This window comes from Giraffa tippelskirchi, chromosome 12 (genome assembly GCF_054371585.1).
Source record: "Giraffa tippelskirchi isolate mGirTip1 chromosome 12, T2T-mGirTip1v1.2.pri, whole genome shotgun sequence".
Taxonomy (NCBI): domain Eukaryota; kingdom Metazoa; phylum Chordata; class Mammalia; order Artiodactyla; family Giraffidae; genus Giraffa; species Giraffa tippelskirchi.
Genome location: NC_137286.1, coordinates 7,659,452 through 7,672,133, shown reverse-complemented (window position 1 = coordinate 7,672,133; position 12,682 = coordinate 7,659,452). Strand labels below are relative to the sequence as shown.

At 44.3% G+C, this 12,682-nt stretch overlaps 1 long non-coding RNA gene across 3 annotated transcripts in view; it reads left to right on the top strand.

Annotated features, from left to right (window-relative positions):
• The window catches only part of LOC145528409 (uncharacterized), a 203,472-nt gene that overhangs the window by 126,542 nt on the left and 64,248 nt on the right, over nt 1–12,682 (top strand). The gene's annotated exons all lie outside the window — the stretch shown is intronic.

The following is a 12,682-nucleotide window of genomic DNA, read 5'->3' as shown; positions in this document are numbered from 1 at the left end:
CTTGCCTTCGGGTGGGAGAGATGGCAGGAAAGAGAGTCACCATGGGTTGTGGTAAGTTGTTAATCAATGAACCACTTAATATTAATGGAGGCATATTAATACTTCTGTAAGGAGGGCTAGCAGGGGGAGTGAGTAACTGACCATGGGCAGTAAGGGGGGAAAAGTCAGTCACTTGAGATGACTCTTGAGGAATAAGTTGAAATTCTTCAGGATAAACCAGAAGATCATTCTAGGCAAAAGAGCAGCGTGGGAAGAATGAAAGAGACCTAGGCTGACAGAATCATCACCATTCCTTTGGTGAGGCTTACTGTGTGAGATAGGGAATGAAAGAGATTACAGCAGGGGGAAGCTCTGGGGTGTCAGGTGGGCTGTGACAGGTCTGCAGTCTACCCTGCAAGCGCTCATTTTCAGAGAAGAGTCATCACCCGCTTCCCAACTCGGGCCTCCTTCTCTGCAAGCATCCTTCCCACCTGCATCTGCAGGATGTCCTGGGCATCCGTGGACCTGGCTCATAACTAGCTTCAGGACCGGCCTTCATAGGACCTGGTGTGATGGGGGCCACCCATCAAGGGGAGGATGGCGCCCAGCAGGGGTGGAAGCAGGGGCCCCAGCCTCTCAGCACCTGTTTAAGACCACAGGAAAAGCCACTCACGTCCTTTCAAATAGGTGAAATTTCACTTTCAGCTTTATTTACCTGAGAATGAATTTCAGTTTGAAGAGGCCTTTATGTCGTTGGAGGCGAAGCACCAAAGGTATAAGCAATTTTCAACAAGAGTACTACACATTTGTCTTTATAACAATTTGTGTGTAACAGCTTTTATGCAAATGACACTAAAGTGGCACCTTTTTTTCTAAATTGGACATTTTTATGGTTATAATTTTCTTCTGTAATAACAGCAAAAAAAAAAAAGGCTGTCCCAGTGGAGTTGAACGTTTCATTTCTGAGCACCGTCTTGTGAAGTTGGAATGACAAGGTTCTTTCATTTGCGCCAAGAATGACAAAAAAAAGTCTTCTTTGTCTTCCTTGTCTTAGTTTTCAGAGGCGGTTCAACTTCGGGCGCCTTCTTCCCCCATCAGCAACCCTGAGCAATCAGAACGGGCTCATAAAATCAACACCCAGCTCCCAGTCACCAGAAACACTGCTCACTCGCTCTCCTTTCAAGCTGAGTGGCATAAATTACTTGGTTAGATTTCAGCTTCAACACGTTGTTGGGTATTTTGCATTCATACCCGCTTTTCCCCAAGTCAGACAGGTGACTTTTATAGACAATGGGGTTTAATTGACTACCATACAATGGAATTTATAGACAGTATTCTAGACGAGCATCCCGAGATACTGGTAGAAGAATCCACGTTATTGTTGCTTAATCGACCGAAAATTTTTGCAGAGACAACAGAAGAAGGCGTGCGTTTCAAACAATGACTTAAATGTATCCAAGGATTCAGCTCAACAACATATATAATTTGTGGCAGTGGAAGCTTTGGGGTGGGCAAAGCAGGACGGTCATAGCAAGTGGTGGGAAGAGAGGGCCCAGAGAGGTGGAGAGGACAAGGCCCTGGGCCCTGAGTGTTGCTGGGGGAGTCAACCTCTCTCTGTGCTTCTGTTTCCTCAGTGGTAAAAAAATGTTTTCATGACCTTTTTTTTTCTCCTTGTTCTAGTCAACTGTCAGAGGGACTGCCTTATTATGTTCAAAGAAACCTGGTGTAGAATTAGCTCTTTTGGAATTTGGAGAATGAGAGAAGAGGATAAAGGTGGTGACAGCTTGATATGTACTGCCTTAGGAAGAGTCTAGAATCTTACTGCATTGCATTTAGTCCTTGAACCCAAACTTTAGAACTTCCTAGGTATATGACCTTCAGAAAATAAGTTGCCCTTTCTAAACTTTCATCGACTCATTTGAAAAATGGGAGCCAGTTAGCAGTTGTCTCATGGGGTTCTCATGAAGACCAATGAGGTGATGGGCACTTAACACTTTGTAAGTCGATGTTTAGCTTGTTATTGATACAATTAAGGCTGCTTGGCACCGCTGAACTGAGATTATAAGGTCACTCCAAAGCCACTTGCTGTAATGTTAAAACCATCCACCCAAATGTTTGTAATTTCTGGCTTGAAAAAACTCCCACCTCTGATGGGTCATTGATGTTTCATGACTTCTTTCCTGGGGCCACACTGTCCTGTATTCAGCCATCAACTCTTATGGAGCTCAGCCATGCTAGGTCTTGGGCAGGTCCTGAGGGTACAGAGATGGGCAAGACATAGTCCCTGCTTCCAGAGAGCTCAGGCTTTAATAAGGAAGCACAGGAATTTGACTGGAAGGGAAGGATGTTCCCAGAGGCTGTATTTCTTTCTTCTCTCTTTTACAAATCATGTCTGGAACACTTGCTGGTGGAATATTGCAGAATTTTTACTTTCTTCCTTAACCATTTGCTAAATAAGTGAGCATAATCTTTATGAAGAATATTCTTTTTGTTTGTTTGTTTAGTCGCTAAGATGTGTCTGACTCTTTGAGACCCTGAGGACTGTAGCCCGCCAGGCTCCTCTGTCCTTGGGATTTCCCAGGCAAGAATACTGAAGTGGGTTGCCATTTCTTTCTCCATATATTGTTTATAAAGTGAAAGTCGCTCACTTGTGTCTGACTCTTTGTGAGCCATTGACTATAAAGTCCATAGAATTCTCCAGGCCAGAATACTGAATTGGGGAGCCTTTCCCTTCTCCAGGGGATCTTCCCAAACCAGGAATAGAACCCAGATCTCCCACATTACAGGAGGGTTCTTTACCAGCTGAGCCACAGGGGAAGCCCAAGAACACTGGAATGGGTATCCTATCCCTTCTCCAGCAGAACTTCCCCACCCAGGAATTGAACTAGGGTCTCCTGCATGGCAGGCAGATTCTTTATCAACTGAGCTATTATTTATAAAATCAAACATAAAAGAGGATAAATAGGATTAACATTGCTGTATGTTACATATGAAAGTGGTTGAGGGAGTAAATCCTAAGAGTTCTCAGGAAAAATTTTTTTCTCTTTACTTAATTTTGTATCTGTAGGAGGTGATGGATGTTTAGTGAGCTTGTGCTCATCATTTTGTGACATATATAAGTCAAATTGTTATGTCAAACACCTTAAACACACACGTTGCTATGTGTCAACTATATCAATAAAACTGGAAAAAAAAGAAGAAAAATCAACAAGTTAGTCTCCTTATGAAATGAAAAAAGTAGAGCGAAAATAGTTCAAAAGGGGAAGTTGGCCATTCTTGGTCCACAGATTTTGAATTAGGTTTTAAATAATAAGCGTATGTGTGTGTCGTTATTAGTACACGGATACATGTATATGTGTATGTGCATAAGCTATGTATTAACACACATATCAACACAGAGGCATTCCTTTAAAGAGCCCGTCTTTATCTCTGGCTACTCAGTGGGATTTCCGTGCTCTAGTTCATCTTTCCTGGTATCGCACCTGTCCCAAGGTCATGGCACTCTCACATGAGTTCTTCATCCAGCTACCCATTATACCCTCTAGTGCAGGAGGACCCGCAGCCCTGGCTGGTAGCCCCGGCCGACCTTGGGCCCACGTGACTTGTGACTCCAGCCCAGGAGTCTATGCATAGCTTGTCCTTCCATACAATATGGAGGAAAAGGAAGTACAGTCCCTGAGATTCCTCTCCCTACATGGTTTTGCTTTTTAGGCCATTTATTTATTCTTTTTGAACTGTAGTCTCCTCATCAGGGGAATAAGGAGATTAATGACCAACTCAGAGGCTGTTTTGGGGGAGGGTGTAAGCACCTGACATATGCCGATCGTTTCATAAGCATTACTTCCTTTTCCTCTCATTTGATCCCTGGGAAGAAAGATGGTGACATCTGAGCCACCTGTCAGCTCATTAATGGGAATTAATTTTTTTTTTCCTCATGGGATGGTTTGGACACTTACAGTTTGTCCATTGGACAAATGAAAGAAAAACCATGTTCCAAATGGAGGCGCCTGGAGCTGGGGACACAGTCCAGCTTGTGGTCCAGCCAGCTGATGCCCACTGGGGAAATTCAGCCCGAGATTTTTATCCCATGGACCACACCATGCATTGGCAGCTCTGTTTCACCTTGCACTTTTGCAAGCAGAAATGCTTAAGGGCTGGTGTGCATACATCAGCATATCTATATATCCTTATAGAAACCAAATATTGAAGCATGTCATCATTCTAGGATTGCTGCACAAGACAAAGCAATTTGCATGGATCCTTTGTGAGCTTTCTTTTCTGGTGGTAGAAACTCATTAAAATCTCATGAAATCTTTCTGCATAAAATGTGAAGTGATACTGGGCTGCCTCCCTAAAAGTTAATACGTGTGTATTGAAGGGGAGTTGGAGGAGGGCTTGGAGTGGGAGGCGTGTACTTGAACTGCCATAGAAATGGCGGGGGGGACTCCTTAGCATATTTTAATTACTGCCTGGCTGCCCGTGTAAATAAATGAGCCAGTGGCTGGAGCTGGGATCTGACTGGGGACTGAAGTAGAGGCATGGGGTCCCTCTGGCCCCTCCACTTGGATCAGGGCTCAACTTGAACGTGATTGTTGCAGCGAGAAGAAAGGCTGCTGGCCTACCTGGGATTAATGAGTACCCAGGGAGTGGAGGATGGCTCTCTGCTGGAGCCAGGGTCATTAAATTCTGCTGGTCATTAATCCCCCGGAAATGCCCAAGGCTGAGGTCATTATTCTTGGGAGATAAAAAATTCAGGACCAAACAGCACGAGAGCGTGAATATCATGCATGTCTCAGATGGGTGGTGTGTTTTCCGATTTAGAAACAGTGTGTAATTGCAAGGAAAACATCTTTTCAGAGACTCGCGGCGTATGCATTGACCGTCTCAACTTTCAATTCGAGCTCAAGCAGGTCTTTGGCATTTACCTACGGTGTGTCAGGAGCTGTTGTGAGTCTGAGTTGCTTTAGTTCTCTGGGCAAGAAAGGTAACACACTTGAGTTTCATGATGAAGAATTTGAAGGTCAGAGCGTGTTAGTGACTTGGGCACAGTCACCTAGATGGGCAGCAGATTAGCCAGAACCCACAGCTGGTTTCTTCAGTCTCTAAGCTCAGTGCCTTTTTCATGTATCTCAGACGCCTGCCTTCGAGTGTAACTTACTTCTCTGGTGGCTCAGCCAGTAAAGAATACGCCTGCAATGCAGGAGACCTGAGTCTGATCCTAGAGTTGGGAAGATCCCCTGGAGAAGGGAAAGGCTCCCCACTCCAGTATTCTGGCCCGGAGAATTCCATGGACTGTATAGTCCATGGGTTGCAAAGAGTTGGACAGGACTGAGCGACTTTCACGGTACTTCACTTTACTTAAGCAGTATACTGAAACTCGTAGCTCTTTCTGTGTTTACATGCCTTCAGCTACTCACCTTCTTCAGAGTTTTCCCCCACTCATTCTTATGAGTTGGAAAAGAAACTCTGTTTCACAGTAACACTGCTGCGATGCCTGGTGCTTTTTGCAGAAACACTGTAACTCTGTAGCAGGCATCATTTTCTTACTAAGTGGATGGGACTTTTCAAGATTGCCCCAGCTGTGCGGTTACAGTGCCTAAAACCATCTTGAGCCGGTTGCCAGTTGGACTTTGTCAAAGATTTTGCTTCTCCGTACCTCAGTTTCTTTATCTGTAAAATGGGGCTGATGATCACATCAACACATGGGATTGTTGGGAGGATGGATGGGTTGGTACATATAAATACTGAGAACAGTGTCCAAGGCAGCATAGGCAACACATATGTGTTTGTAAAAGAAAATAAAGTCAAACCAAGTAAATGAAGCCAAATACAATCAAGTCAAATAAAATAATATAAAGTCAAATAAAATAATATAAAGTCAAATAAAATAAAGCAATACAGTAAAATAGATTAATAAGGCTGGGAAACTATGGTAAGTAGCATATATTCTTCCAACCACTCTAATGCATATGAATATATAAATTCCTTTGGGGGTAATTTTTGGTCTTTAATGTAATTTTGAAACATTTTGCAGTATTTTTAGCAATTTTATTGGTATTGCTTACTTGCTACACTCATCCGCTGCATATGCAAAATGCCAGCAAATTCAGTCTTATTTGTCGTTAGTCTTTTAGATATTTTGTACCAGCCTTATGAGTTTTTTGTATGCAAAAGATAAAAAAAGGTAGAAAAGAACCCTTAACTTTGGAATCCCAAATACATCCTGGAACTTGAAGTAAAATAAGGTTGCAAGTGAGATTTTTTTCCATCCATATTCTCTAAGGCTTCAAGGTCTTAGAGAGTTCAAGTCACCCAGCTGGAAAGGCAGACTGGGATTTGAGCCCAGTCAGGTAACCCTATACTAGGTTTGATTTTTCTCACACCAGGAGGCAGGAACCTGTATAACTGTTTAATGCATCAGTTGTATCACATCTATAATTTCTATAATAAACTTCCTATATTTATTGATTGGGGGGTATTCATAGTAAGAGTGGAAAGCATGCGATGAAGACTGAAAAACTGAGCTACAGATCCTTCTGGAAAACAAATTGTCTGTCTTCTTCTCTTTACATTCCTTTCTACTTCCCTCTTGGATACATAGTCTTCATCACAGCGATGGTCCAAGTTTAATTTAGCTGTTTAGTATGAATCCAAGGTGGGTAATTTGAAGGATTTGGCTGATTTTGAACTCTGTTTTGATACATTTGTTAAAAAAAAAGTTATACTACTTTATGGCTGTAACTATCATCGGCTAATTACCAATGAGATCAGTAGACCTCATTTTTAAAATTGTATCAGGAGAATGCCTTCCTGAAGCAATGATATCTGTTCACTAAAATAGGACACTTAGCACATCTGTTCTGAAACCACAGACTTCCAGGCACGTCAGAGGGGCCATGGTTTGGTTTCTCAACATACTTAATAACTAACCACAAATTCATTTATATTATTTGTAAAATCCCTTTTATTCATTAAATGAATTAAGTTTCTTCACTCCCAGAAGACCTGTCCTAAAGTTTAGAGACATGAAATACCCAGTGCCTCCATTTTCGAAATGACAGAGCATCGTTCATTCATTCATTTTTTATGTTTGTTAAACATCTCTACTTTCAAGATACCTCTGTTTTCAAAGAATACTGCTTCAGAAACTATAAAGCGCCTAAGAGCCTCCAGGGATAATATGAAAAGGCAGATTTTATAAAGTAGGGGTTAAGATCTTTTACATTCCTAACAAGCTCCGAGGTGAAGCCGATACCACCGATCAGTGGATGACAGTCAGGCAATACTGGAGGAAATGATGGGGAACATGGGCAAACGTGGTTCCTGCTCACATGGACTCAGCATTCCGGTTTAGGAGACGGAATAAACAAGCAAACGGGCTGAATGAGACCCTTTCATAGAGCAGCCCATGCTATGGAAACAGAATCTGGACACGGAGGTGCCGATAACATGGGATGTTCACGGGCTGGCCCTCTTCCTGACGAGATGACAGTTGGGCTGAGAAGGCTGTGGAACGGGGAACTGGGGAGAAGAGCTTCCCAGACAGAGGGAGCGGCGAGTGCAAAGTCCCCGGGGCAGAGACACGCGTGCTGTGTTTAGGAAGAGAAGTCCAGGGTGGGCAGAGTGGAGTGAGGAAGCTAACAGTGTGAAATGAGAGCAGAGACTCCACGTGAGCACTGGGGTGGGTCAGGCCCTGGAGGCCACAGGAGGGAGTGTGGCTTTCAGTCCGCCTTTCATGGAGAACCATGGGATGCGGTAAGTGGGGGCAGTGGTGTGCCTGGAGTGATTTTCCAAGGAGCTCTTCAGCTGTTGTGTGGAGGTGGGGTCTACAAAGGTAACGAGGGAAGCTGGAATCTGGGTCCAGGAGAGGTGACGATGGTTTGGACACAGCTTGGGGAGAAGATGGATGAAGGATGTATTCTGGAGAAAGGACATACAGGCTCTTCGTTCTTTTAAGAACGGACTGACTTGAGAGCTGCTGTGTCACCCCTGCCCCACGTGCTGGCTGCTAAAATCAGCCTGGATCTAGGAAGACCGTCTGCTCCAGGGATGGGAGACAATGAGTGACTGGCAGTTGTAACGCAGGGGCCAATTACTTCCTGAGGAAAGGACTCTGCAGGGCGAAAGAGGGGTAGGACCAGCTCCCCATGTTCACTTTAGCCACTGAATCCCTTCCCTGAGCAAGTCTCAGGGTCCACATCTGCAAACTGAAGGGATGAACTAAAGGACAGCTTAGGTCCCATTCAGAGCAAATGGCCTGTGTTGGCGACATTCTTTCCTTTGTTTTTGTCTCTTTGTTTCTCCAGTGTTTTGTGAGTGTTGGGGCACATCATGTGATGGATTCATCTGAGCACTGTGCCTTGAGACTAGAGAAATAATTCCACTGGGATCAGCTTTGTGCTGATTTAAGAAGCAGGGGCATGAAATGGGGAAGCATCCCATCAGCTGTGTGGCCTTGGGCAGGTTACTTAACCTCTCTGTTTTCTCATCTCTGAAAATGGGCACAGTGTTGTTACTAGGACTGAATTTGTTAATATGGGTTAGACGCGAACTCATAGTGTCTGACTCAACTGTATATGTTCAGCCATTATTACCTATGATTATTGTTGCTTTGTTGTTATGACTATGACCTGGGTAGTTGGGCCATGTCAATTTTACTGGATCGTGGGAAAAGCCTTTTTTATCTGAACTGGGTGAATTTATGGCCTACAGTCCACTTGGGGAAGCTATGTGGAGAAAGAATATGGGCTTTGGGGCCCCACGGGTCTATGTTAACCTTCACCTTCACTGTTCACTAGCTCTGGGATTTGAGAAAGCAGCTTGAGCTTGTCTGAGTTGAGCTTCAGTTTCCCCCTCTGTATATTGGGAATGATTATATTGATCTTAAAGCTCAAGGTGAAAATTAGACATGTTGTCTTCTAAGTGACCAGTACAGTACCTAGAACAAGGTGGATCTTTTATCAATGGCGTACTCATGTATCCAAAAAATATTTGTCAATGGCCCTCTGTGCCAGATACTGGACTAGGTGTCAGGAAAGTATTATGCGCAAAGCAGTGATAACCCTACTTTTTCAAGAAGGAAAGCACAGGGGATCATGCAGGGGACCTACTACAGTGACGCTAACTTATTCAACCAGAGAAGAATCCTTTAAGGAAATGACATTTACATTATGGTTAGCATTTGGATTCTTACTCGTGGAAATACCCCTTACTTTACCCCAAAGCATCTTATATCTAGCTATATTTTATGGTTAGTTCAATGTCGACAGATATCATAGACTAATTACACAATGCTTTTATCTGCAGTATTGTCAGAGAGCATTGCCCTCCCCATTGTGACAGGCCTAATAACCCTGCCCCCAAAATGCCTGTGTCTTAATCTTCAGAACCTATGCTTATGGTATCTTACATGGTGAATGGACTTCGCAGATGTGGTTCTTGAGATGGGGATTATCCTAGTTTATCTGGGTGAATCCAGCCTAGTCACATGAATCGTGAAAACAGGTGAAGTCTTTTGGGCTGAAGAAGGCGAGCAATGAAGAACTGATACTTTCGAACTATGGTGCTGGAGAAGACTTGAGAGTCCCATGGACCACAAGGATATCAAACCAGTCAATCCTAAGGGAAATCAGCCCTGAATATTCATTGGAAGGACTGATGCTAAAACTGAAGCTCTAATACTTTGGCTACCTGACTCGAAGGGCTGACTCATTGAAGAAGACCCTGATGCTGGGAGAGATTGAGGGCAGGAGGAGAAGGGAATGACAGAGGATGAGATGGTTGGATGGCATCACTGACTCAGTAGACACGAGTTAGCGCAAACTCTGGGAGTTGATGATGGACAGGGAAGCAGGCGTGCTGCAGTCCATGGGGTCACAAAGGGTCGGACACGGCTAAGTAACTGAACTACAATGACAATAGAGAGAGATGTGACTACAGAAGAGGAGTCAGAGAAATATGGTCCTAGCTTTGAAGATGGAGGAAAAGGGCCATGACCCAAGGAATGCAGACAGTCTCTAGAAGCTGGAAAAGGCAAGGAGATGGATTCTGCCCTAGGCCCTCTGGAAAGGAGTGTAGCCCTGCTGACACCTTGACTTCATCCAGTGATCCCGTGTTGGAGACTGCCAGCAGCCACAGAAAGCTCATACACCCTGTGTGTAGGAGGTGATGTCTGCCATGCTTCCCTTTGCAAGGAGCTGCTATGATCCCATTCCACAGATGAGCAAACACTGGGAATCAAGAAGCATAAACACTTTGTCCAAGGCTAGGGAGAGAGAACCTGGGGTCGGCACTCCTACTCGTGGCTGCCTGACTCCAAAGTCAGTCCTCTTTTAGCCCACCATGCAGCTTTGATGGATAACCTCACTTTTCTGCAGAGATCCACAGGGATACTTACACCCCTGACCACCAAAGGTGAGAGAGGCAGAGCAGCCCCTCAAAACTCCTAGGCCACGGCCCATCTGTTCTGAGTCACGTGCTTAACTCTGCTTTCCAACTTTGTTTGGTGGAGCCTGTCATGCCAGACAGAAATCCCGTGACCTAGCTTGTAGTGGATTTTGCCGTGAAGGTATTGCGTGCGGATGAGTGTATTTCACTGTGCTGTTATACATCTCTTCACTCAAGCAGCTGTCCAACATGTTGAATAGTCTTTCATCTTGTCAAACACTTCCCTTCGCCTTTCTACAGCTTTCTCAGCCAACATGTACACACCTAATCAATCTAATGCCGCCGCTGTTTCCAGACTTTCAAACCCCCAAGCACTGCCCTGACCACTTTCTTAAAGAGACAGTAATCGCTTTTCGGCACACGCAAAGAATGGCTTCTCATTAGAGGGTGTTTTCGGAGTGACGTCAGCGGAGATTTTCCATTTGCCTGTATGTCTTCCAGTTCCGTTAGAGGACCTCCTGATGACAACAGGAAGATAACATGCGTTGGTGTCCTTTCTTTTCCCCTAACCTACGTACATGTTGATAAATGAGGCTTCTTCCCTTTATTCTCATATATTCTCTTTCTTTCAGGCTTTCCTTGTGGCTCAGTGGTAAAGAATCCACTTGCCAGTGCAGGGGACATGGGTTCAATGCCTTGGTTGGGAAGATCCCCTGGAGAAGGAAATGGCAACCCCCTCCAGTATTCTTGCCTGGAGAATCCCGTGGACAGAGGAGCCTGGTGGGCTAGTCTGTTTTCTTTTTTAAACATACAGTCCAAGTTCTGCAAATATGTAACATGTTCCATCTCCAGAATCAGAGCTCAGGTAACTCTCTGCCTCCTCTAGTACTTTTCACCTTCCACATCGCCTCACTCCACACACTCCTGAAGGGCTGGTCAGCATTATTTTCTATCTCCATGCCTTGATCTGTGGTCTTATCATGGCTTATCAGACCTGTCTCCCTGATCTGCTGGATGAGCTCCTAATTATCCTTCAAACTCAGTTTAGACATCATCCTTCATAGAAAGCCCTTCCTTCATCTCCCAGAGTTCATTTCTTTGTCGTTGATATCCCGGGGGTCCTTGCCTGTTCTTCTATGGTGCATCTTTATAAAACAGTGGTATATGTCTTATCTATTTCTGGGAAGCAGAATGCAAAAGCAGCCTTGTTCTTCATCACTGCTGGCACCCACACTCTTTGTAGTGTAACTTTGCTTTGTTCTTCCTCCCTAATTTAGACTCAGTCATATAATCTTTGGCCAATGAGATGTTAGCAAACATGATGTAAGCAGAGTCTGTCAAAGTGCTGATGTGGTTGGACCTGCCTGTCCCCGCATCTCCATCACTGCTGTGAGGACTTGCTTGAGGGAGCCCGCTGGAGGGTGGGAGACAGAGCAGAGCCCAGACATCCCAGTTGCCTGGCCAACAATGAGCCGAACTTTGGATGTGCGAGCATGGCCAGATGAGATCAGCAGAGCTCCCAACACATGAGCAGTACATGTTGCTTGTTGTATACTACTGAGATTTTATTTGTTCAGCAGCATATTGTGGCTGTGGGTGACTGATACACTCTTCTCTTGTTGTTCAGTTGCTAAGTCTTGTTCTACTCTTTGTGACCCCATGGACTGCAGCACACCTGGCTTCCCTGTCCCTCTATCTCCCAGAGTTTGCTTAGACTCATGTTCATCGAGTCGGTGATGCCATCCAGCCATCTCATCCTCTGTCGTCCCTTCTTCTCCTGCCCTCGATCTTTCCCAGCATCAGGGTCTTTTTCAGTGAGTCAGTGCTTCGAGTCAGGTGGCCATAGTATTGGAGTTTCGGCTTCAGCATCAGTCCTTCCAATGAATATTCAGGGATGATTTCCTTTAGGATGGACTGATTTGATCTCCTTGCCATTCAAGGGATTGTCAAGAGTCTTCTCCAGGACCACAATTCAAAGATTCAAAGACATCAATTCTTCATCACTCCACTTTCTTTATGGTCCAAATCTCATATCCGTACACGACTACTGGAAAAACCACAACTTTGACTAGATGGACCTTTGTCTGCAAAGTGATGTCTTTGCTTTTTAATATGCTGTCTAGGTTTGTCACAGCTTACCTTCCACTCCCTTGTAAATCTACACTGTTCCTAAGAGCAGACCTTGTGTCTAAGTCCTATTTAGACAATAGGACTTAATAAACTCAATAAATAATTGTTGAATTGAAAGTAAAACAGATTTTTAAATTCTCCTGTATATAAGAGGACCTCAAAATTGCTAACACTTAAGCTGGAGCTT